Source organism: Etheostoma spectabile, chromosome 1, assembly GCF_008692095.1.
Source record: "Etheostoma spectabile isolate EspeVRDwgs_2016 chromosome 1, UIUC_Espe_1.0, whole genome shotgun sequence".
NCBI lineage: Eukaryota > Metazoa > Chordata > Actinopteri > Perciformes > Percidae > Etheostoma > Etheostoma spectabile.
Genome location: NC_045733.1, coordinates 11,703,688 through 11,729,074, shown reverse-complemented (window position 1 = coordinate 11,729,074; position 25,387 = coordinate 11,703,688). Strand labels below are relative to the sequence as shown.

Below are 25,387 nucleotides of genomic sequence, written 5' to 3'. Positions count from 1 at the left end.
ATCTACATACAATAGTACATACATACACACACATACATCCATAACAGACATACATACTGTAGATACATAGACCTTAACTAGTACAGACTTCATGCATACTGTACATACATACATACAGACATACTGTACATACAAACAGCATACATACATATATTACATACGGGGGTGGTTGACGTGACGCCCATTTTTGTGTCCATGGTGACAATAGAATAAAAAATGCTAATCTTTACATTTAAAATATATGTTTGATACCAATTGAATCCTCAGACCTAATACATTTTAATTAAGCGCATTATAAGTCAAATGTGTTAATATTTTCATTTTACGCAGGAAATGTGTCGTGTGGCGTGACTGTACGGCAGGATGGCGTGGTGGGGGGTTGCTTATCTTAAAACTACTGTAATAAATGAAATCAGTCTAAATCCATTAAAATACTTGAGTAGATGTTATATGGTGTTAATTAATGAAGCTAAAGGGTCTACGTTTCAGGTCCCCATTTAGAATACTTATACAATTACATGGTCGCAAATGGTGTCCACCTGGTGTGACGCCATTTTTATTATAAATGGGCCATTAATTTGGGCACCCTATTATGAGGAAGGCCCGTCGTCCTCCAGGAAGTACAGTAGACCTCATGGAGCACATAGAGCTGAACATTTGAAGGCGGAAGTAAAAATTACTACAAGTTTTGTCTCAAATATTTTAAATGAATCTTTTGCCGACCGTTAAGTGCACACTGTTTGGAACTGTAACAACCTCAGCACTTCTTCTCGTCCTTTGGTGTGAAGTAATTAAGTAGTGATCTGACCTCCGGTTTTTAATTGAAATGATACTAATATGCACCTTTCGCATGACATCAACAATATGTAAACCTTAACCACTGTTTAGTCAGGTTTGAAGGAACCTGCCTCTCATACAGCTAGGCCGCAAAAAACTGGCCCTGGATCTTGAAAAAGTTCCACCTGTTGACAGGAAACTGTCTACGGTGTGACATGAAAGGCAGCATCACAATGGTGGATGTAGGCTCTATTAAAGAGGCTCACCAAAAACCATACTCTCTCCTATTAACTCCTCCATTTAACCTCCCTCCCCCCCCCCCTCCCTCCCACACTACCTCATCTCACCCCCCCAACTACATCCATTTCAATCTTAACAACTTTAACTTAATCCTTTCTTACCTGTAAATGAACTTCCCCCGCCTCCCAAACTACTGCTTCACTCCCCTCTCTAACTTCCCCGCCAACGCATGCTTCTGTCCCTTCATAATTCACTCCCAACTCCTGCTTCTGTCCCCTTCTAACTTCATCCCAACTCCTGCTCCTATCCCCTTCCTAACTTCCCTCCACAATACTGATTCCTGTCCCTTCATAAATTCCCTCACAACCTCCTGCTTCATCCTTCCTAACTCCTCCCAACCTCTGCTTCCCACCCATTCCTAAATTACCTCCCAACTCCTGTTCCTGTCCCTTCATAATTCTCCCAACTACGCTTACATGTCCCCTTCCTCAATTTTTAAAACCTCCCAACTCCTGTTCCGATTCCCTTCCTAACTACATCACCTCCTGCTTCCCATCACCTTCTAACTTCCTCACACCTCATGCTTCCCATACCCCTTCTCATTTACCTCCCAACCATGTTTCCATCCCTTCTAATTACCCCCCAACCTCTTTCCGCCCCCTCCTAATCCCTCCCCCTCGCTTCCCCCCCCTTCCTAATTCCCCCCCAACCTCGCTTCCCCACCCCTTCCAACTTACCTCCCAACCCCGTTTCCCCCTCCCTTCCCTAACTCCCCCCCAACCCCCTGCCCCCTATCCCCCTTCCCAATTCCTCCCCCCCTCCTGCTTCCGCCCCTTTTCCAAACTTCCCCCCAACCCCCTTTTCCCCCGCCCCCCTTCTAACTTCCCCCAACCCCTTTTCCCACCCTTCCAATTCCCCCCCCAACCCCTGCTTCCACCCCTTCCAAACTTACCCCCCAACCTTTGCTCGCCCCCTCCAATTTCCCCCCCAAACCCCCTTTCCTTTCCCTTCTAACTTTTTCCCAAAACCTCTGTTTCCCCCTTCCCTTTCCTCCAACCCTTGCTTCCCCCCCTTAATTTCCTGCTGTCGAAACCTTGACGTGGCAAGGAAAGGGGGGGCCGGCTTCCCCTGCGCCTTTTATTCAAAAATTTTAAAACAATTTTCCCCAAGAAAAAAAACCAGTTTTTTTTTGTTTCGGGGTCCTGTTTTTTGGTTTTTTTTCCCCCCAATTGGCCCCAAAGTTTTTTATAGGTTTTTTCTTCCTTTTTTTTTCGGGTTTTTTGTCCCTTTTTTTTTTTAAATGTTTTTAAATTAAAAATTTTAAACAAAAACCTAATTTTCTTTTTTTTAAAAAACCATCCCCGTTCTTTCTTTGTAAGTGGGTGGGAATGTCCTGTGGGTGACCCAAACTAAATTTGGTGGAAAACTTTTAATCAAAATTTTTAAAAACGTATTGTACTATTAAAAAGATTTCATCCAAACTATGAAAAAAAAGGGTTAAAATGAAAGTTTGTTGGTTTAAGTAATTTAGAAATTAAGTAACCTTGGGGCCCCCTGTGTAAATCTTTTTGGGAAATAATATTTGGAATTTTATTTGGTTCTTTTTGTGTGGGAAAAAAAAATGATTTGGGTGGGAGTATTTGCTTTTTCCCCCAAACTTTTTTAAATATTCCCTTTAAATTTTCCAAGGGGCATTTTTGGACCCCCACCAAAAAAAAAAAAAATTAAAAAAATGAAAAAAACCATTCTTTTTTTTTTAAAAAAATTTTCGTGCCAAAATTTTTTTTTTTTCCACTTTGGGATGAGTTCACGTCCCCCCAACCAATCAAATCCCCAAATGCATCCCCTACATAAAAAAACCCATATAATTTTTACTGTATGGAGTGAAAACTTTTACCCCGAAAGGGGTTTTTTTTAAAACTACTACGAAAAACCTTTTTCCCCCGTGTCCGGTTTTTGTTTCTTTTTTACCATTTTTTTTGTCCTTTTTGAACACTTTTTCAAAACTATATGACCTTTTTGTACTTTTATTAAACATACTTGACTTCGCTATGTTTTTTTGTTTTTTTTGAAACCTTCAATTCACTTTTTTTTATTTATTGAATATTAAACTTTTCAAAATTTTACATTTAAAACCACCAAACTTTTTCACTACCTCAACTATTTCCGGTTTCATTTAGTAGGCCAGCAAAATTTAAATTTAGATTTAGCCAAAAATTTGATGAAAGAAGAATTGGGCAAAAAATTTTTAAAAAAATTTAGATTAATAAACTAAGGTTGAATGCGTTGGGGGGGTCAGGGGGCCCAAACCTTTTTAAATTTCCAAATCTTTTTTTTCTTTGGAAAAAAAATAAAAATTTTAAAAAAAGGGGATTACGGAAAAACTTAAAAATCCCTTTAGGGTTTGCTTTTAAACCCCTTTTTTAACCAGGGGATACCAAATTTGGGCAAAGTAAAAAATATTTCCTTTTTAAGGCCAACAAATTTTTACCCCCAAGACTTTCGAACCCCAAAACAATACTAAAACCCAACGCAAAGGGACTCACACGGTGGTTAGAAAAATAATTCCCAAAAAAACAACTCATACGGCCACAAAAGCAAAACCCGGGTTCCCCCCCCAAAGCTCAATGGACCCGCCCTTCCAACACGCGGGGGGGTGAAAAGGCCGTTGAGTCTTTTGTAAAAAACCCTTCATTCGAGGGGAAACTCGGGGACCCCCCGTCTGGGATCCGGGTGAAGGGGCCCCCCCAGGGTGGAGGTAGGGGGTTTCCAAAAATTTTGGGTTCCCCACCCAAAGCCATTCCCCTTAAAAAAGGACCTTTAAAATCGATCAGGTGTTCCCCTTCTCCATACCCCGAAAAATTTAGCTAAAACCTGGGGATGTTGGTGGTTTTTTAAAAGAAAAGCAAAAATTTTTTGTTGTTTTTCCTAATGAAAAGGGCCCCTTTTTATGAGTTTTTTTTTTCCCAGAAATTGCCGGACCTTTTAGAAAAATCAAGGGCGGGAGTTTGGCACTAAGTAGCCCCCGTATCTCCCTCAAGGGGGGCCCCACATTTTGGTTGTCGAAAAAGGTCGGCCCATCTGACATAAAATACCACTAAGGCATTTGGGTTGAAAAGATATTAACATTAAAGCTCCCGGTTTCTACAGCATTTTTTTGGGTTCAACCCTTTTTTCCCACGCCCCCATAAAGTTTTAATGAGCAATAGAGGAAATTTTAAAGCTTTTCATGGTGATCTGAACAGATTTTCCCTTTTTTTTGTTTTGTTCTTTTTAAAATAAAATCCCCCCTCAAAGTAGAAACGGGGGGTTCATTATTGAACAAAAAGAATAAGACCACTCACGGGGAAATAGATAAGGTTTTGCCCCCAGATTTGCAAGATGGGGTTGAGGGGACCTTGCCTTTATGCTTGCTAATGTTTTAAAAGTGTATTGGGGCTTTTTTTTTTTTTTTCCCAAAAGGACCCAGGAAAAAGAAAGTTTCCCTCCGGGAAACATGCCCGATTTTTGGCAGGGGTTTTATTTCCCCTAAATTTGAACCAGTCCAAAAAAAACCAAGCCTTAGTGGAGCTTCCTCGAGGCCCCCCCACCCCCAAAAAGCATTGAGAAAGTGTGCTTCCCCCGCTCTACCGCCAAAACGGGAAGTCCCGAGCACCTGTTGAAGTCGGGCAGGGGGAGTGGAGCCAGGTTCCCTGCTCCCCAGGTTAAGAAAAAGAAAGATGTGAAGGAAACCGAGTTTTTTAAAGACAAAACCAACAGGTACTTATGTTCTATTTAAATTAAAAGTTACCCTAAACGGACGACCGGGGTTGCTCCAACCTGCCCCCCTTGCTGCCCCATTACCCCCTCCCCCCTTTTCTTCAGTTCCCGTAAATTAAAGCCTTTAAAAGCCCAAAAAATAAAAAAAAAAGAAAGAAATTATATATGAACACCCACACGGCGGTTTGGAAACCTAGGGGCTCGTTGGGAATTTTTGAGAGAGATGCCGATAGGATAAAAAGGGCCCCCGGACACACCAAGCCGACAGTTCAACCCATAAACCCGTCGGCCTAGTCTGGAGGGGGCCCCCGTGGGCCTTTCGGCCTTTTTTTGGGGCCGGGGTTGAAATCCAAAATACCCTTATGTATATTTATTCAATTAACTGTATTTTAAAGGATCTCAAACCTACCTATTCCCCAAAACACTCAGATTAAAAAAAAACGTTTAATAAAAAAATATCTACACTGTGATATTTCATAAAAGACCAAACCTCTCTCTGCGCCCCCCGGAAACCCGCTAAACAATTAGCCCCAAGGAAAGCAAGAAAGTGTTTACAGCCCCCGGGCCAGCCTAAAAATTAAAAAAATTTTGATAAGATGGATAGAAAATTTTTATTTGCCCCAAAGGGGGGAAATTGGGGGTTTTTGCAACACCCAAAAAAAGGGAGAAAGGGGTTTTAAGGGAAAAGAGATAGATAAAATGTAAAAATATACCCGTATTAAAATTTTTATAAAATTTTAAATTACCCCTAATTTATGCCCCAATTTTTAAAATTTTTCCCCTTTTTAAAAATTTTCCCCAATTAAAAAAGTTATGCACAGATTTTTAAAAATAAAAATTTGGCACAGGGAGGGAAAGGATTTGCCGGGGTAAACGGTTCGGGGGACGTCTAACGGAAAACACAGGGGCTATGCCAGTTGAGTGACTTGGTTTTTTGGGCTTTTTTTAATTAATTTAAAAAAAATAATAAAAATTTAATTTTTAATTTAAATTTAAAAAATTAACTTGGATTTTTTTAATATAATTGCTTTTGGGAAAACCTGCAAAACCCCAATTCCAAAAAAAAAACTGCCCAAAAAACTGATCACGTTTTTTTTTATCCCTTTTTACAGAAAGGGAAGAAAATGAAATTGGGCCCTGTTAGCGTTTTAAAAAAAGCGTATTTAAATTTTTTTTCAAAAAGGAAAAGATTTCTGTTAATGAAAAAAGGCTCAAGGGTGTCCCTTTACTTTGAATCCTGAAACAAATATTTATTTGCATAACCAAAATTTCGGGGAAACGGGTTTCACATCTGTTTTTGCTGGAGTCGCCCAAAACTCCGGAAACCTGTGAACGGGTTTTTTCCCACCCCGGGGACCTTTTGAACTCTTTCCCAACTTTTGCCGGGCATTGCTGCTTTTTTTGCCCAGTGATGCCCTTTCCCCGTTTAACATTTTGTTTTTAAATTAACTTTTTTTAAACACTCTTCTCCTCTTGACTTTTTTCCCCCTTTCCCCAACAGTTTGTGGAAAAATTAGACATTTCCAAAGTAACAAAACCCTTCAAAGACACCTGTGGCCTTGGCCCCGGGCCTTATGCCCCGGTAAAACCCAAATTGACATACTCCCCAGAAACCCACAGGCCCCAGGGGAGTAACCATGTCTGTCCAGCGGGGGGCCTTTCGGAAAAATAACTTTTGCACCTTCCTGCCGGGGCTTGCTCAAAAAAGCTTTCCGCCCTGGTAAAAAAAACCAGTTTTTGGGGTAAAACCAAGGGAAAAAAAAAGGGCCGCGGGGGAAAATTCACCCAGCAAAAATGGGGGAAGGTTAGTTCAAGGCGGGGGGGCAAAAAACCCGGGGACATCCTTAAAAAACCACTAAAAAGGCCCCACCACCACGGGTAAAATGTAGTCTTTTTTGTCAAAAAAAACAATTTTTTTGCTTTTTTGATTTTTTTGAAAATTTGGGAAAAATTTTTTTTTAAAAAGGTCCCTTCCCCAGGGGGCCTTTGGAGGCTTTTATATGGGGGCCTTAGGGCCCCCTAATACTGCTTTTAATATTTTTTGCATAAACCTTTTTGGTCCCCAAATACTGTTTGACTCAATTTTTCATAAAACCTTAGTGTCCCCTAATACGGGTTTGACCCCCTTTTTATATAACCTTGGGGGTTCCCAATACTGTATTTAAGTCTTTTTTATATACCTTTAAAGGGTCCCCAAAACCGGTTCTTAAATTTTGTTTATAGACCTTATGTCCCCTAAATTGTTCTGAATCTCTTTTTACTTTAGATATTAGGGGGGCCCCCTTTATACTGTTTTAATTTCCTTATATAGCCCTTTTTAGGGGTTTTCCCCTAAATACTGTTCTGGGGTTTTCTTTTTTTATAACCTTATTTGGGCCCCAAAAATTTTACGGTTCTAAATTGCTTTTTAAATACAGGGAAGCTTTTATTGGCCATGGCCCCAAAATACTGTATCTGAAGTCCCTTTTATAAAAAACCCTTTAGGGGTCCCCTAATCGGGTTACCCCTAAATTCCCTTTATAGCCCTTTATGGCCCCAATCAAAGCCATATGGGGGTCCCCTGGAGTCCCCTTTTTCCAAAAAAATTCGCCCTTGGGGCAGAATTAAAAAAGGCCCCCAGACCAGCCCCACAAGCAGTTTCCTTAGGGGGGTTACCATTTCGAGCCCTTTTCCCCTTTTTTAGGAGGGAGGGGGTTTGGGAGGTGGAGGCTGGGGATGCCCCCTTTGGGAAAAACCCCCTTTTTGTCTTTGATTTTCCCCTTTTCCCCCAGGGCCGGTAAAGCGAAAAAGGGGGTATTTTTGCTCCTTATGCCCTCAAAAGGAAAAAGTTTCCCAAGACCCCCCCCTCGGCCTTTTTTTTAAAAAAGGGCAAGCATCCCCCGGCTCGAGGGACCATGGGCCCAGGCGGGGGGAAAATTAATTTAAAAAACCATAAGTAAAATTTGGTCAGGGAGGGGGCTTTTTAAAGGCCAAAGTTTTCCCTTAATTTTTTTAAAAATGTTTAAGAAATAACTGCCCCTGAAATTAGTCTTTAAATTTTGGAAAAACATTGGCTGAAGTATAGATGTCAAACCCCCTTTTTAAAAACCAATTTTTTCCCATTTTTGACCTTTTGATTCCCAAAAACCAAAGGCTTTTGGGGTTCTTTTTATTTTCAGATCACCCGTCCCAAAAAAGTTTCCCATTCTGCAAATACCAAACACAGAGGAAAGGATAAATTAAAAGCGGAATATTCAAAAAGGGAATACAATCTTGGGAAGGTTTTTTGTTTTAAAAGGAAAAGGAAAAAATTTTTGGGTTTAAGACTGCATTTAAAATTTTTTTCCCGGGGAAAAAACCCCGGGTTTTTGGGTTGGGGTTTTGAAATCTTGGGAACATCTTGGGGCGATACCCCAAATCCCCAAAAAACAACAAAAGCTGGCCCATTTTTATTGACATCAAGCTTTCTCAGGTTTCTATTTTTTTTTTTCATCCTTTTAAAAGGACTATCTCTCTCTCTCCCCTGCCCCAACGGGGTTTCCCAAATTTTTTTAACCCACCCCGTTTTTACTCTCCCCCCATTTCAATGGGCTTTGCTAAGCTAAAGGACAAGGTAAAGATCAGTGAGAGGTTTTGGCCAGTGGGTTACCCAAAAAAACCAAAAAGGGGTGGGAGGGGGGAAAACCGCACAGAAGGCTTACACAGCAAGGTGGATTTTACCAAAACGTCACACCTGACCCCCACCCTCCCCGAGCCAGACAGATTTGTTGATTGGGTGATGTTTTTCATGCGAAAGAGATTTTGCCCCCGGGAAAGGAGGCATACCGCGTGATCAGTGCCAAACAGGGTGTGTAATTGGGAAACCCCCCCGGGGCCCTAAAAACCCCTTTTTCCTAATGTTTTTCCCCGGGACCCCAAAACCCAAAAACCACTGTTTTTTTTTCCACAAGTGGTGTCTTGTTGGGTCGTGAGGAAATCGGGGAAACCCCAACACGGGCCCGGGAAGCTTCTTGTTTAGAGAGTTTCCCGCTAGTGGAAGAAAACCTGCCCCCAAACGGCCCTTACACGTTAAAACCAAATTTAAACCCAACTTCCGAACTGGATAGGGGAAAAACAGCTTTTAGATTTTTTTTTCAAATAATCAGAAGGTGTTTTTCCCTTTTTACGAATTCTTTTGTTTTTTTTAAAAATCCTCATAAAAATTAACAGAAATAACCCAAAATTTGCAGCGAAAATTTCGAAACCTTCTATCTGTGTTAATATCAGTAAGAATGTTTTCCCGGGGCCTTATTTGGGATTTGTAGGGGTGCTTTATTTTCTGTTTTTGGGGCCACCCCCCCACACCCCAAAAACGCTAAGGGCTCTTTAAAAAAAAAAAAAGCAATCCCCCTTTTTCCCTTTTGATTTTCGATTAACTGAAAACCACCCCAGTTTAGAAAAATTTTTAAAAATTGGATGCTTATCCGGGTTAAAAAGAAATTTTATACTCTAGACCAAGCAAAAAACCCAAAGTTGTTTTTTATTTGCTCATTGAATTTCTGCTTCAGTCCTTTACTTTTGCATTATTATGTCCTTATGTCCTGGTTTGTAGTTACTATTGCTATCATAAATATAATATGACATAATATAATAAAAAAACTCATTCAAAAGCAAGTTTAATATTCAAAAATTGCATTGTAGCCAAATTCCTGTGTCCATCTTGCTGTTTGGTAGATGTGGAGCACAGTACCTGTATGTATGCGCCGTGTTTGCATGTGAGGCTATGCACCCCGAGTTTCTGTGCATACTGTCCATGTGCTGTCATTGAAAAACACACTGAGAGGATTTGCTAAACTTAGCTCTTACTCCTGAGACGCAGGCACCCGCTGTGCTCTCTTCGGCTTTGCGCAGGACAACTTTTAAGCCCAGCCAATTAAACAATGAGTAGCTCAGTCAGTCTCTGCAACTTGCAAAGTGTTTGCAACATAGCAGGTCATGATTGTTTTTCTATTATGAACCAGATGACAGATCAAATACAGAAGTCAAGAAAATGCACTTGACTGCAATTGTAAACCCATTAGTGACTCTACTGCATATCCCTATATCATAGAAAGAGCCACTCAAGTAAAAACATGCAAATGATAGTTAAGTTATTGTTATTACAAACACAGTCTCAAACTTGTATAATTTTCCTGCATATGAGTTGACAATATGGTCTTTGGCTTTAATGTTTTCCCTAGCAGAGCTAGGTCTCCATATCAATATGGGATCATGATGCTTAAAATGTGGTGAAAGTCTGCTAATCTATTACTCTTCAACTGAGCGAACACCCCACCTATACCTGGGAGGAGGAATTGACCTCCCATCTCAAACCCCCACCCCTCTGTCTGTGCGTCAGTGTGCTTGTGCAGGGTGTTTGTTGCAAGTGGGAGGTGCAAGCATTTCCTTACATCAGAGCAGTAGAGGAGGAACCTGCTGCATCACCTGTAAGTTTTCTCTCCAAAAGCTCTGCAAATCTGAATGCTGCTTTAGTTGTACCAACACCTGAAGGAAATTAACATTAACTCCAATAAGGAAAGCCAACAAATTCAAGATAAGACTTCCACAGGTGAGCATTTTCCATTTAAAGATGCTAGACTCTTGTACTTTATTGTATTGTGTACAATTTTCTTACAAGAACGGTTATACATGTGTCTAACTGGAAAACAGTAATTACAAGTAATCAAAATGTAGAGCAAAACAATTCGGCCTGTGATTTCCTTCAAAGAGACCATAGCTTCATCCTCTGTAGCGTCATTCCTTGTACTTAAGAGGGTTGCTTGGTTAGACATACACTGTATGTCACTGTGAAGCTATTAAGGAGGAGTTGTTGCAATGTTGCTAGTACTGTGACCAAATTCTAAGCATACCTGAATGTAATGGTTGGTGTTGCTTTTTATTGTTATCAGCCTAAAATGCTAGAAACCCATAAACTGTTGAAATTAAAGATGAATACATGAATAAGTCAACCCCTTGCATTTAATGGAAGTGACAGTTTTGTAAAGCAATGCAAAGCTGCTGGCCTTGGGCCACGTGTGCATCATTAGAGATATGGTGTTCTGTGAGATTCACTCCCACTACACTCCCCAACACGACACAAGGCTGCAAGAGGATGAAGTTCAAAAGAATAGCCCCAAGAGTTATACTGTAAATCCTGAGTAAAATTAGCTAGCATATCAGACAGTTTCTTATGATGTATGCTTGTTGTTAGGGAACTTGACTACAGACATAATCAAAGCCACATAGCATAAATGTAAGAATGATTTTAGAAAATTTCAATTTTCAGTGAGCAGGGATATGGAACACACCTGGGAGAGGTAGGAAAAGGCACCCTCATATTCATATTCAATTGTGCATCAAAGAAACTTTCAAGCATCACATCAGCAAATTCACTGGAGGCCCTGAGGAGAAATAGCCTTCCATGAGTTCCCCAGAAAGCCTCATTTGAGAAATAGATAACATTGCATATATTCTATTGTATAGGCTGAAATGTCTAATATTGTATATTTGGGTGCCACTGGTGTTTATTGATGCATAACAATTTCCAATAATTTGTTCATTCCTGCTGTAGCCATCCATGCGTGTGGGCAGTACTAACGTTGCCTACTGCTTGATGCTGCATTTGCTTTGCTGCGTTACCTACAGATGTTTTACTGTGCGGCGAGCATTGGGTGCATTGGGTTCAGAGAATCAGTTGCAAAGCTTATCTTGCTATGTTTGGTTAGACCAACATTAGATCTTGTCTGTTCTGCTTAACAAAGTAACTTCCATTCCATCCATTGTCTGTCCACTGTGTGTTGGCATTTAATTTTTTCTTGGCAGATAGAGATAAAATTATAAATTGTAACGGTGAATATGTTTTCTGTTTCTTTGTGGTCCCAGGTTCAATATTCTCTATTAAAATGTGTTAATTGCATATTTTTACACTTAAGCAGTCACATTTACGTACACATGTGCAGCTTAACTTTGAGCTGCTAGTACACATGAGAGCCTCCTGATCTCCCTGCATGCTACAGTTTTGTTGTATAGGTCAGGTTATCACTCCCCTCACCCCCCGAACGCCACGGTGGAACACTGGGTAGCGTGCAGCAAAGCTCAGAGGTCCTGTCCCAAAGGTTGCCAGCCTGCCAAACTTCCAAAACTTTAAACCTGGATGTTTTGAGGCTGGCTTTCCAGCTAACAAGATACACCATGTAAACATAATTTTGGAGCAGGTTATAGAAGGATTTTTCTTTTTTTGGGTCAATGCTAGCCGGTTCCCATTTCTTACAGCTAAGGTAAGCTAATGACTTTCTGGAACAATGGTTTGAATGCACGGTGATGGAAATTAATATCAATCTTCCCACCTAACTCCCTGTAAGACAGCCACCTATCATATCCTAGCTGCATAACTCATGTCTGATGTGCCTTGCTCTGCGTAACGAAGGACAAGGAGACTTTGTGAAACGAGTCTGAGTGGAAACATTTGAAATCAAAGCATTTCCTTTCCAACTTCATTCCCAAGTGGAGGGCATGATGGCAGAGCAAGTCAAGAGCTCCTTATCTATCCAAAATTTTTTAATTGTACATTTCCTGCATCAGTAAGAGCAGTTAACTCTCATAATCAGGAGCTGGTGCTCAGCTTTGGCTCAGATCCAACTGAAATCTCTGCTCTTACAAGACAGATGTAATTAAAATCATCAGTGAATCAGGAGGATCAGCCGTGCATAATGCCTCTATAACCCAAAAAAGGGTTGCCATTAGTGAAAACACTCACTGTATAGCCTTCCCTGTTATATGCATTTTTGTATGTATTTTATGTTGTTGACATACATTATTATAATTAGTCGTTTATATTCTTATGATGATTCAATGATTGATTGAATCAGTGATTCAAATGATTCTCTCATCTTCATTTACAGTCTGAAACAGTATACATTTTCCCTAGAGTTATCCATATCTCCAACATTTCAAGCAAGATTGATTTCTGTCATGTGATTTAAACACGTTAATTGGTATTTAGGGAAAATTCCTAATTTAGTATAGTTGAATGTTTACCCCTATCCCCTCGGGCTGGCATCAATGGATATCCATCGATGTTTTCTTTCAGAGTATTCCAGAGAGTGTTTGGGATTCATTCATTTATTGATTCATTCAGTGAGGTTGATGTCTGGTGACTGTAGAGGGAATCCATGGAAACACCCCTAAAGATTCTTACCTGTGATTTGTAGACATGGTGTAACTACTCTGCTGTGTTCATGGGCAGCAAGGTCTGCTATTCTGGCTGTTCAACATTTTAAAACGTTTGGGATTTTCTTAGGAGCGGTTTACAGGTACATGCGGCGATTTTGGAAATCTTTGTTTGCACGTTTGCATGTAAACTGAGAGAAACGGAGGTTTAGGCAGCCAATGAAGGGATGAAGAGAACAGAGAGGAAGTCATTTGTTGCTGTTGTTGCTATTTTCGGGATTCTGATTGGCTAACGTGGGCTTGAGCTTCTCGTTACACTGCCACCTACAGGTTTGGAATGATCTTCACGGAATTGACGGCATATATACAGTGGTGGGAAAAAGTGTTTGCCCCCTTCCTCATTTCCTGTTCCTTTGCATGTTTGTCACACTTAAGTGTTTCGGAACATCAAACCAATTTGAACAATAGTCAAGGACAACACAAGTAAACACAAAATACAATTTGTAAATGAAGGTGTTTATTATTAAAGGTGAAAAAAAATCCAAACCATCATGGCCCTGTGTGAAAAAGTGATTGCCCCCTAAACCTAATAACTGGTTGGGCCACCCTTAGCAGCAACAACTGCAACCAAGCGTTTGCGATAACGTGCAATGAGGCTTTTACAGCGTCCTGGAGGAATTTTGGCCCACTCATCTTTGCAGAATTGTCCTAATTCAGTTACATTAGAGGGTTTTCGAGCATGAACGGCCTTTTTAAGGTCATACCACAACATCTCAATAGGATTCAGGTCAGGACTTTGGCTAGGCCACTCCAAAGTCTTCATTTTGTTTTTCTTCAGCCATTCGGTGGTGGACTTGCTGGTGTGTTTAGGATCATTGTCCTGCTGCAGAACCCAAGTTCGTTTCAGCTGGAGTACAAAAACAGATGGTCGGACATTCTCCTTCAGGATCTCTTGGTAGACAGCAGAATTCATAGTTCCTTTTATCACGGCAAGTCTTCCAGGTCCTGAAGCAGCAAAACAGCCCCAGACCATCACACTACCACCACCAAATTTTACTGTTGGTATAATGTTCTTTTTATGAAATGCAGTGTTCCTTCTACGCCAGATATACTTGGACACACACCTTCCAAAGAGTTCCACTTTTGTCTCATCGGTCCACAGAATGTTGTCCCAAAAGTCTTGGGGATCATCAAGATGTGTTGTGGAGAAATTGAGACAAGCTTTGATGTTCTTTTTGCTCAGCAGTGGTTTTCTCCTTGGAACTCTGCCATGCAGGCCATTTTTGCCCAGTCTTTTCCTGATGGTGGAGGCATGAACGCTGACCTTAACTGAGGCAAGTGAGGCCTGCAGTTCTTTGGACGTTGTTGTGGGGTCTTTTGTGACCTCTTGGATGAGTCGTCGCTGCGCTCTTGGGGCAATTTTGGGCGGCCGGCCACTCCTGGGAAGGTTCACCACTGTTCCATGTCTTCGCCATTTGTGGATAATGGCTCTCATTGTGGTTTGCTGGATTCCCAAAGCTTTGTAAATGGCTTAATAACCCTTTCAAGACTGATAGATCTCAATTACTTTCTGTCTCAACTGTTCCTGAATTTCTTTGGGTCTCGGCATGATGTGTAGCTTTTAAGGATCTTCTGGTGGACCTTACTGTGTCAAGCAGCTCCTATTTAAGTGATGCCTTGATTGTGAACAGGTGTGGCAATAATCAGGCCTGGGTGTGGCTAGAGAAATTGAACTCAGGTGTGGACAACCACAGTTATAGTATGTTTTAACAAGGGGGGCAATCACTTTTTCACACAGGGCCATGATGGTTTGGATTTTTTTTCACCTTTAATAATAAACACCTTCATTTACAAATTGCATTTTGTGTTTACTTGTGTTGTCCTTGACTATTGTTTAAATTGGTTTGATGTTCCGACACACTTAAGTGTGACAAACATGCAAAGGAACAGGAAATGAGGAAGGGGGCAAACACTTTTTCACACCACTGTATATATATATCATACATATAGTATATATATTATATATATATATATATATATATATATATATATATATATATATATATATGTATGTACGTGTAACCGAATACTTTTCAGAAAACTTACAGCTCTGCACAATGTTATTTTTGAAAACGAGAGGTTGAAATGTCCGTTTATGAAAATATCCGCCCACGTGTAAAAGAATAATAAAATATAATATATACAAATTATAAATATGTTACACACAAGAACATACACACACATACACAAAAGTAACAGTCCTATTTTAAACAAGCACCACAACAATGAATTTGCATGTTTGCTTAATTATTCTGAAAATACCCAGAACTTGAAAGATTTGTCCGTATTTTGAGATCTTGAGTGTAAAAAGTATCCAACTTGAGTTTACAGTTTGTGCTTTTTTATCTAATGAAAAACGCAACATCACATTCAACAGTACTTCCAGGGAAAATGAAGTGTCAAACAACCATCATAAATAATTACTGTTGCGTGGACCCATAAAACACAAAGCACTTTGAATTAGTATTCCTCTGACTTGCAGATTAAACATATAATATACTGTATATTTCATTTGTAAAAGTGTTATGACAACTGCTTAACTGCGCTATAGACTTTGACTAACACTTCTTGAAGCATTTCTTGTGAAAACAATTTACAGTCTCTCACATCGCTTGCAATTTTCTCACTTTTCCTACAAAGAAAGACAGGCTTCAGGTTTGAATATAGACATATTGATTTGCATGTAGAATCATTGCAATGTTTTTATTTAGCAGTGACTGAAGAAACATTTTATGTTTCTGTAATTATATTCATAATGTCATGAGCATCTGAACTAAAATTTCTGTGTGTGAAGGTTGCATTGAGTGCAAGAAATGGCCGTTGAACCTAGAAACTGTATTCAAATCCTTTAATTGGCTATAGATTCAGACAATTGATTAATTGGTGACTTATTTTGAATCCAAACATGAATTGCAACTTTCATAATTGTCAACGTTTGGTTATATTTTCAGTCTCCAGAGATGTAGTTTTGCACAATGTGCTTTTCCTCCGCAGCCGATGGAGCTTTCTAAACCTGTAAAGCATATCCTATTTATCTGACAGCATGAAATCCCTAAAAGGGTTGACAGTTTGACACTTTGGCACATGGAACCACCGAGCAGCCCATTAATCCTCTTTGTTTTTGCTCCTTTGAATTATCACTATTTTACTGACTGACTGAACCCCGATTGTGGTATCCTGAAGAGACTAATTCTCTGCAGTTAATGGACTTTCCACATCCACAGCAACCAAGAGTCTATGTTATGTAACAGTGGTTATGGGTGTTCTATTCTTTCTAACATGTATTTACAGTATGTAGAAGGTGTAAACACCTCTAAAGGTACAATTAGAAAAGTTGTTTTGGATGGTGTGTGATTCCACTGTGAACATATATTTTACATAAATGAATACAAGAATAACTCTTTATTTGAGACACTATCACTGACAAAACTTTGGAGGCTTACAAGTGTTTCTCAGAAACAGAAAAAAAAGAACTCCCTCTGGGCGTGCACAGTAATTAGCTTAACTTAACAGGTTAAGATAGATGACCTGTACATCTGAGAACTGACTTTCTACTCTCCCTGTGTCACTGCACCTGTTATTTTAACATTATTAAGGTTTTGGTTTGAGTGAAGTCTTTATTGTGTAGGGTGTTGACGTTTCTGTTCTTTATTGTTAACATTCATTGGTTTATTCAACTGAAGCCACTATAGCAATACTGCCAGCACAGCATTTGCTGCTGAATTGATTGTTTATTTAGTCGTTGTTTTATGTACTTCTATACAGTGATGTTGTGGTAGTTCATGTGGTGGCTGTACTACTAGGTACAGTAGAGGAGTAAGTTACCAAGCATGAAGTGGGTATGGCTTTCTGGCTGATAGGTGGTCATACTGTAAACCACCAGAAAAAGAGGTGGGTATTAGTGGTTATATATTATTTGTCTGCTGGCAGCAGAAAGATTATAGTCAGTGTTGATATTTATAGTATTTCCTGTTTTCACTTGTACATCCCGAGCTGATAAGTCAAATACATGTTGGTATGAAAATGGTTTCTGTAGGTTTTTGATGACTCTTGGTTATTTAGGATTACAATGTTTCTCATACTGGCCACTCATAACGTGGCTCTGACTCTTAAAGATTATTTTTGGGTCTTTTCCCTTTAATGTGTAGAGACAGTGGATAGACTTGAAAGGGGGAGAGAGATGGGGGATGACACCCAGCAAAGGGCAACAGGTCTGCAGGACTCAGCCCACATGGGGCGAACACTCTTACTGGTTCGGACTCTTTGCTCCCTGTAAGTTGAGGCCAAGGGACAAAAGACTGCACACAATATGCCTCATTCAGGCTTGTTTATTGACTATTTGGCAACCTTAAGTTAATTACTAACAAATTAGACATTAGACACCATTTACAAAAGATGGACAAGAGCCTATTTGTACTTTCAGGAGTTGTATTGTGTCTCTCAGAAAACGTACTTATCAGTATAAAATGGGTGATTATCAGAACTCTTTATATTGAACTTGATTTACTGATCTAATGTAAGTTCAAACAATGCCGATGATATTTGATTAACATTCTACAACATATTTGTGGAAGGGTGCAGCATGGCCTGAAGGAGAACCTAGACCACACAAACGTATTTTCACAATGTTTTTTTTTCTTCTTTTGTTCGTCCTCTGAATTATACTGTCTGTAGAAAAATAGAATTGAAGCGCTGTCAGGCGCACGCCAATCCTACAGGCAAAGTAACAATATTGCAAATAAAAAGATGATTTTGGCCAATCAGAAGCCTGAAAAAAGATGTTACCAGAAGAATACCAACTAACTAGAAGTCTGACAAACTTGTCCAATAACCGGCTGCTTTGGTTTCGAGGTCTGTGTCATGGCAGTGTTCGATTATGTAGCAATGACATTCATACTGTATATATATATATATATATATATATATATATATATATATATATATATAATACATACACACACACACACACACACAAGTACAGCACGTGTGGACTAGGCTTAAGTTTTGGAGCAGATCTAAATTTTTGGGGTGGACACAGTGATACTCATGAGTAGGATTTGTGGTGATAGGGACTTTGTAGAGCAGAGATATGTGCAACAGTTAAGTGTGTGAAGAAGGTTCACACAGACGTTTGCGCACCTTGAATCACAGATCAACATTGCTGACTTGTTTCGTTTTGCTCAGTGTTATTTTGAAACCAATATATTGTTAGATTGCCACAATGTGATGCCCCGTCAAAATCAGTATATAACCAAAGCACCCAAAGGATGAGAGCTTTGTTTTATGATTTGTGGAAATGTGTTCTAAAATATCACAGTTGTATTCTTGTTCTTGAGTGTGTCTGATTCATCACAGTGGCCCTCATTTGTGAAACGTGCATGCAACCTAAAACAGGTGTAGGACGGGCGTACGCTGATTCCTACGCAAAACTTGGCATTCATCAACTTGAACATGAGCATAGGCTGCAAAAAAATCTCATGTCTAGTCTGACCTTGTGTACGCAAGTTTTTGTACTAGGGGGGCTATACAAAAGAGACAGGATATTATTCCTCACTTTCAAAAGGTATAGCGTTATGTTTGGCAATGATATTCAATACAGGAAATATGACCATGCACAACATTTTATTTATTGTTCAGGTTTTCCTTTGTCTTTGAATGTGTCGTTCATGGCCCCAAGTGAACGATTTCGTTCTGCTGTTGACCGACATGAAAAACATGAGTAAAATAAGTGTTCATGAGTGTTTATTCACATGCACCTACATGTAAGCCTAAGAGATTGCAATATAAGCCTGTATATTACTATTAGGAGTATACATATGTTAAGGATGTATACATTAAATAAACTTCAGCTGGAGTCTGATTTAATTCGGCAACACTGTTGACTGCATCAGTGATCTCTTTCTATTCCACACTCTTCCCACAGCCTAATACCAGTTTTTAGGCTGCCAAATAGGACACACGCTACTGCAAATTAAACTGAGACATCAGGGTTTCCATCTCCACCTCTGAAAAGTGGCGCTTCTTAGCCGGATTACGTCTGGCCATGTCGTAAAGTCTAGAGGCGAGGCCTCAAAACCGAGAATTTATTGGGGCTTGATATTTAAATTACAGTCATTTCCAGTTGTTGCATTTATCAAAGTACAACCATTCTTACGCTCTGATTGGTGGGATACGACGTTTCAGGAATCCCACGTGAAGCCTGTCGTAAGAGGATTTCTTTGCTCATATCTACGTTAGGTTGATAAATGAGGGCCAGTGTGTATGTGTGCTGGATTAGGATGGCTCAGAACAGATTAGTTAATTATAGACACCTGCTGTCTAAGTGTGGTGTATGTTGTCAGGTGTTGCAGCATGAGGTCCACTTGTTGCTGAGGGGAGAAAAGGCATCGCAGGCTGTGTGATTGCGTGGACAAATACTTTGCCATGCACTCTTAGATTGTCTTTCTACTGTCTCCCTTAGCTCTGGGAGTAGCACAGCAATGGGAATCTTCACACACTTCATAGATGTAAAGTATCACCTCCTCAACAAACTTCCATCCAGTAACCCTGCAAACAGCAGGGATAATATGCCCATGTGCGTCCGTTATGCACCATGTGACTCTTCTATTTAATGTAACAGTTTTAAACATGTAGTTAAATGTTGTGAAACTGAACTATTTAAATGTAGGCAACAACAATACTTATTTAGGGTTAGTAAAAAATCTGAGATTGGCTTTAAATGTGAATGTCTAATAATTCCACAACAATGAGGACGTAACGGGACGTCATGTATGTCATTACGTCGAGGACTATGGTCCGCAACACTTGGTTAGTTGGAAAATGACAGTTGATGTTTGTTTTCATACGAAATACCTTTGATGAATCTTTTACCACCCCAACCTACATCCTTATGTGGAAATTGGCCTTTTCATGCTATATCAATTCACTTTCTTGTTTGCTTTCACAATAATAACTACAGCCACGAGATGTCGCCACCTAACTTGAACCTTATTGTTGGCCGTTAAGCTGCTTGCGAAAGCGACCCATACAGTCGTTTTCTGGGTAAAGAGACGTTCTGATGGTTGCCACGTCAAGAGATAAAGTATCATAGTCAACCAGCATAGTCCCATTTAACACTAGACGTTCCGGGATTCATAACTACTAGAAGTGCTGTGAGCTGTCATTTTGACCTCCAGATTCCAACCTCTATAATCTCTCATGATAAATACCTAATTGCAATATTAACGCATGTATTGTGTTAGGATATCTTCAGAAAAACAAAATAACACCAGAATGTACAATTTAACAAGTTTAATTATACACTTGAGTAGCCCAGGTGTTTCAATAATTCATATCATGGCATAGTAAACCATAATTATTTCATAGGCTACATTCATATCTGAAAAATATGGTGTTGAAATTCATAACCGACAGTCCATGTTGGTGTCAGCTGTGGTGCCCACTGCCCTTTTCTCTTCTCTAAACTCCGCTCTCAGCTCCTCTGCCAGTTGCTGCATCAACTTGCTCCGGGCAATTTTCCTGCTGGTGCACTCCTTGAAGAGGACGTGTGCAATGATTCCAGCCCGTTGGAGGATGTATAAAGTTATATGAATGTTATATGTGTTTAGGTCTCTGTTTTAGCTACAGAGTGAGACATCTCACTTCTTTACTATCTTTGTTGGGAGTCACACATGCTCAGTTGCTAGGTAAGATCCCATCAGCTAGAAAACTCTTTCTCCAGCTTTGGTCAGTCCAAGGCGGGATTAGCTGGGAGACTTCTTCTAGACGAGGGCACTCTTGTAGAATACCTGCAGAACAGGGACAGGAAGTAGTTCTTTTAGTGAGGTAGAAAAGCCGTGCAGATTTTGAACAGCTCCCCCAGAGACTGAAGGCTGGGGGCATTTAGAAACCGTATCTCACTCTAAACAGTGTGGATAGTTTTTTTTTCCAAGTTTGTATGCATGTGGAAGCACCAGAGAAACATATTAACACTCCAAATCCCAAAAAACGTTGTTTTTTTCTTAATACGTGCACTTTAAGAGACTGCAAGTCATCATGACTGACCAATAATAACAGACCAAAGAGGGGCATGATGACTGTCAAAATGTTAAAATGACACCAGACACCTTGGTTATTATCAACCACGTAAAAAGTCCCAACATAACATTCAAGAAAAAAAGCTGCGATGGCAACACCATCACAATGACTGCATGTACAATGGCAATTTCCCGCTATGAAACTTTATGAGACAAGCCACGGTCTCAGGAGGAGTACAATAATACGGAGACCACTCAATAACTAAGAACCACCAACAGCTGCACAATACAGCAACAGCTGTAAATACCTAAAATCAGATCAAGAGTTAATGCTGGCAGAGTGGGAAACACTCAGGGTTATATTTTTGGAATACAACAAACACACAATTTATAAAATCATGAAAAGTTCATATTTGGCTTGATTTGCTTTTTATTTGCCTTCATCTAAATTATTGAGTCATCTCAAGCAATCCAATGTAGTTTTTAGCTGCGGAACAGAACTGCCAGAAGCCACTTGAATGCAGAAGCCTCCATTAAAATAAGTCTAATTATAGTAATAAATATGAAATAATATACAAATATAAGACATAATTGATGTCTGATTAAATACTCAAAACTGTGTAGAGGAAACAGCTGCAATCGGATTTGTTCTGTTTTGCTCTCAATTAAGCTTTTAGTTTGCTAAAAGAGTTCTCCTTGAAGCTTTTGGCAGCTTAATTCAGTTAAGTTATTGTTTATTGTTAAAATTGTATTAAGAACCTGACATTAAACCTTAAAATATGTGTCTTCTTTTTACTGACTCAAATATTATTGAAGCATGCTAATAAACCCATTAAACATTACAAATAAATAGTTAGTTCTTAGTTTGGAAGAAGCTTAGTCATGTTTTGTAGACCATCGTCTCATGTGTGGCTTGCACATGAGTAGTACTTAGTCATTTTCAAATTCCCCACATGGTGGCACAGAGGACCAGTACACATTTGATCAGCCATTATAACGTGTGTTACCTGACTCTGTTTAATAACAGGAAAACCACATAAGACACAAGATATGTATAGGCAAGGTGATAAGGCCTTTTTTTAAAAGGGTTGTACCAAATAAAAGCTATGCAAACCATGCATATTGTGGTTCTTACTAAATGTCTGTACTTAAAGGTGCTGTAGGTAGGATTGTGTAGATCCAGGATTTAGCCAATGAATTTGAACATGGACAACTTCTCAGCCACCCCCCCCCCCCCCCCCCCCTTTCAGCTAAAGCCCAAACGGTCTCCTAAGCTCCTCCCCACACATGTGAGAATGAATGTGTGCATGAGCAGTGATTGACATGCAGTTAGACACCACCCCCGGGCCCTGATTGAAGGATCTGAACAGGGAGTTGTGGATTTTTGCTAATCACACTACAGACTGTATGTGGTGCCAGAGTAGCCAGATTTATTTTTAAAATTACCTGCTTAATGTAGTACTACTCGAATATGGGGTCAGTTTCAGTTCTTATGAAAGTTATAGAAGTTAATAAGTCTTACGTACTGCACCTTTAAGTAAAGTTAAAGCTAAGTTGCAAACAAGGACGCTTAAAAAATTCCCTGGTGAATATGCATTGGTTTGTTGATTCTCTAATTTTTGACATCTAATGAAATAAGCTGTTTAAAATTACCACACAATTTGTGTGTTTAGTAAAGTACCACTAATCACAGATCACAATTCTAAACATGTATATCTACTCACGAAGGACCTCCTGAGATTTTATTTCTGTGGAGGTCCAAAGCAAATCACTCTTGCTGGAAGGAGAAGTAAACAAATGAAGCCAAGCTGGAAAAAAGAAAAAGAAAAGAGAGCAACAAGGATTTTAGCTCTCTTGCTATTCTTAGCAGGTTGACTCCACCCTTCGTGTCTGGCAGACTTCTGTCAGACCTCCAAGATAGTCAGTTTACCTTTACACACCTCCCTGAATCTGTGATTGTGGATATACAGTACATGCAACGCTGAGGAAGAAGGGATCTGCAGATTTTGAAGGACCAAAGAGCCCTTTCTAAAGGGACAACAATTACTTGTTGGAGGTTCTGACTGGATTTACTAATGCATGAGCCATGACTCTGTTATATTCTTCACCGACGCAGATGGCTGTGTAGTAGCTCTGCACTAATACAATTTCAATTCAAATCAACACACAAAACAACTGGTAAGCATTGTAATTTGCACGTAGTGATGTGGTAACAGTTTATTAAATGAGTAAAAATAATATTCTGCAGCTCCTGTGAAATCTGAATGAGGCATCAATGATGTAATAATAGATGGTGTCTATTGTGTCTAGAAATAACTTCCATACGGGTCAGTTTTACATCTGTAGTAATCGTGTTGGCGATATATTGATAGAGGAAGTAAGATTTTTTTTTTTTTAGATTTCGCTATCATGACTCTTTAAAGAGAGTGCATACACTCTGTCATGTTCTGTCCTTTGAGCCTTTCGCATTAGCCTCAAAACCAGAGATCTTTAGAAATGAATATCCAGCTTTCATTAAAAATACATTAAACATTTCCTTTGTTCGGTATGAACACTAGCTCACGTTGCTTTTTCAGGAATAGTGTTTGGAGTTAAATGATTTGTCCACTGCTTTTGAACCATATAGCTAATTTTGGTGTTCAAATTAGTAATATCCTGCATAACAGTCCTCAGGGGGGTATTGGTGACACCTTGACTTTTCCTGGGAAGCCCCTTTTCTGTTGTATAACTCGAATCACTTGAGGTGCTAATTTTATCCTCTTTAAAAGGCTTAAGGTTTATTAATGCTAGAGCACAGTGCATCAGACAGGCGTAATTGACTTGGCAGTTGTTCTGTCCTCACCCTATATGTTCCATGTTCCCTTTCATGTCTGGTACAGAAGCTCATTCAAATATTTAATTCTCAAACATGTTATTGAATGTGGGAAGAAGAGGGCTTTATGTTTCAATAGTGCCTATAATCAAAGCTTCGTAGCTCGTCTGTACTGTGTATCGTCCGGAAGGGAAGTACTTTTTCTGAAGAAAGTCTTTTTGACATGATTCATCACCTTTGCTGAAAGAAACTCCAGTATGTTTCTGTTGGGTTTTCTGTCAGCATTTTATAGTCCAGGTGTTAAAGTCATGGAAGTCAAGAGTGTCTAAATGACACGGGCATTCACTGTTACATAACCGTGCACGTCTGTGCTCTGCAGAGGATTTAAAGGCTGCACAGGGGAGAGCTGATCTTTAAGTCAAAGAGGCTTTACGGCAGACCACAACAAACCCAGCATACTTGTTGCTTTAGTGAGATGATGAGGCACTAAGAACAAGGCCTGGATCCTAGCGTGGAGAGATCGTTTGATACCAACATCTCCCAGCAATGAAATAACAAAGTGCTAAAAACTAATAGAAAATATCAAGCCAAATCACTGACTACACATACTGTATGACATACACTCTATGTGTATACCGTTGCTGTCGGGTGAAAACATTGTATGTCCAAAACCATTGCTTTTCAGGAAATCCAGAAAGGTTAATTTGAAAATATTTTATTGAGCTATTTACCTTTGGTTAAGTCTGACAAAATTGCCTCGTGAGTGCTTAAATAGTCGTAAAACCAACAGAGAGACGTAAAGTGTGACCAACAGCATTGATTTATTAAAAAAATTAAAATGACGACATATGGAGATACAAGGTTTCTGCCCAACGGTAACAACACATGAAATATTTGTTTGTGATAAAAACAACAACAACAGCAGATCTCGTTGCTCTCATGTTTAATTCAACACAGAAATAGAATAGCTCTAATTATCATGAATGATTATGCATACACATTGGACACAAGCAACACAAGAAGAGGGGGGGATATGACTAACAGCTGGTGTTCTGTTTATTCAATTTGAGTAAAAGTGGGATTATGTATTTCAAATGCAGATTATAAACAGGCTCTTTATTGATTTTGTGCTAATTGTTTGAAAATGTCAGTCACTAATTTCCAAAGGCCATCTGCAAACTTTTTACAACTTTGCATGCATTCAGAATGCAGAGTATGCATCATAAGTTTACCTGAATCATATCTGCATGCCCTCAATATTACTTAATGACAAGTGAACACTTTTTTTGAAAAAGGAATCTTGAATGTAATATTGTGAATTCAATCACTCGGAAAAATAGTTTTGTTGCACTGTAAATCAATGCTATCATAACTCACATTTTGTGTTGGGGCCCCGTTTTCTCCCCAGTTTTGGAACCACCAAACCCCATGTGTTGCTGTCTTGTCACTGCTATCTCTACTTTCGGTACGGTGAGGGTATTAGAAACACATGTGTCTCCTGCAGTGCACATGGTTGCACTACTCAAATTAGTCGAGGATGCCAGTGAGGAGCTGCTGA

At 39.5% G+C, this 25,387-nt stretch overlaps 1 protein-coding gene and 2 long non-coding RNA genes across 5 annotated transcripts in view; 2 read left to right on the top strand and 1 right to left on the bottom strand.

The window, feature by feature from the left end:
• Positions 1–1,157: 1,157 nt before the first annotated feature.
• On the bottom strand, positions 1,158–19,705 carry LOC116689679 (uncharacterized). The gene is made up of 3 exons (XR_004332071.1): positions 19,620–19,705; positions 11,372–11,376; positions 1,158–1,169 (listed from the first exon to the last, which is right to left on the bottom strand). It is a non-coding gene; the product is annotated as an uncharacterized LOC116689679 (long non-coding RNA).
• The window catches only part of LOC116689638 (excitatory amino acid transporter 2), a 26,615-nt gene continuing 11,374 nt past the window's right edge, over positions 10,147–25,387 (top strand). Inside the window, exon 1 of one of the 3 annotated variants that reach the window (XM_032516224.1) lies at positions 10,147–10,342. The gene's annotated coding sequence lies outside the window, so the exon portion shown is untranslated. Of the gene's footprint in view, positions 10,343–22,918; positions 23,196–25,387 lie in introns of those variants that run through there. The other 2 variants (XM_032516217.1, XM_032516229.1) reach the window with 2 other exon arrangements.
• LOC116689674 (uncharacterized) overlaps positions 22,718–25,387 on the top strand; it is a 22,063-nt gene continuing 19,393 nt past the window's right edge. The window contains exon 1 of the long non-coding RNA XR_004332068.1: positions 22,718–22,727. This is a non-coding gene — a long non-coding RNA (uncharacterized LOC116689674). The remainder of the gene's footprint in view (positions 22,728–25,387) is intronic.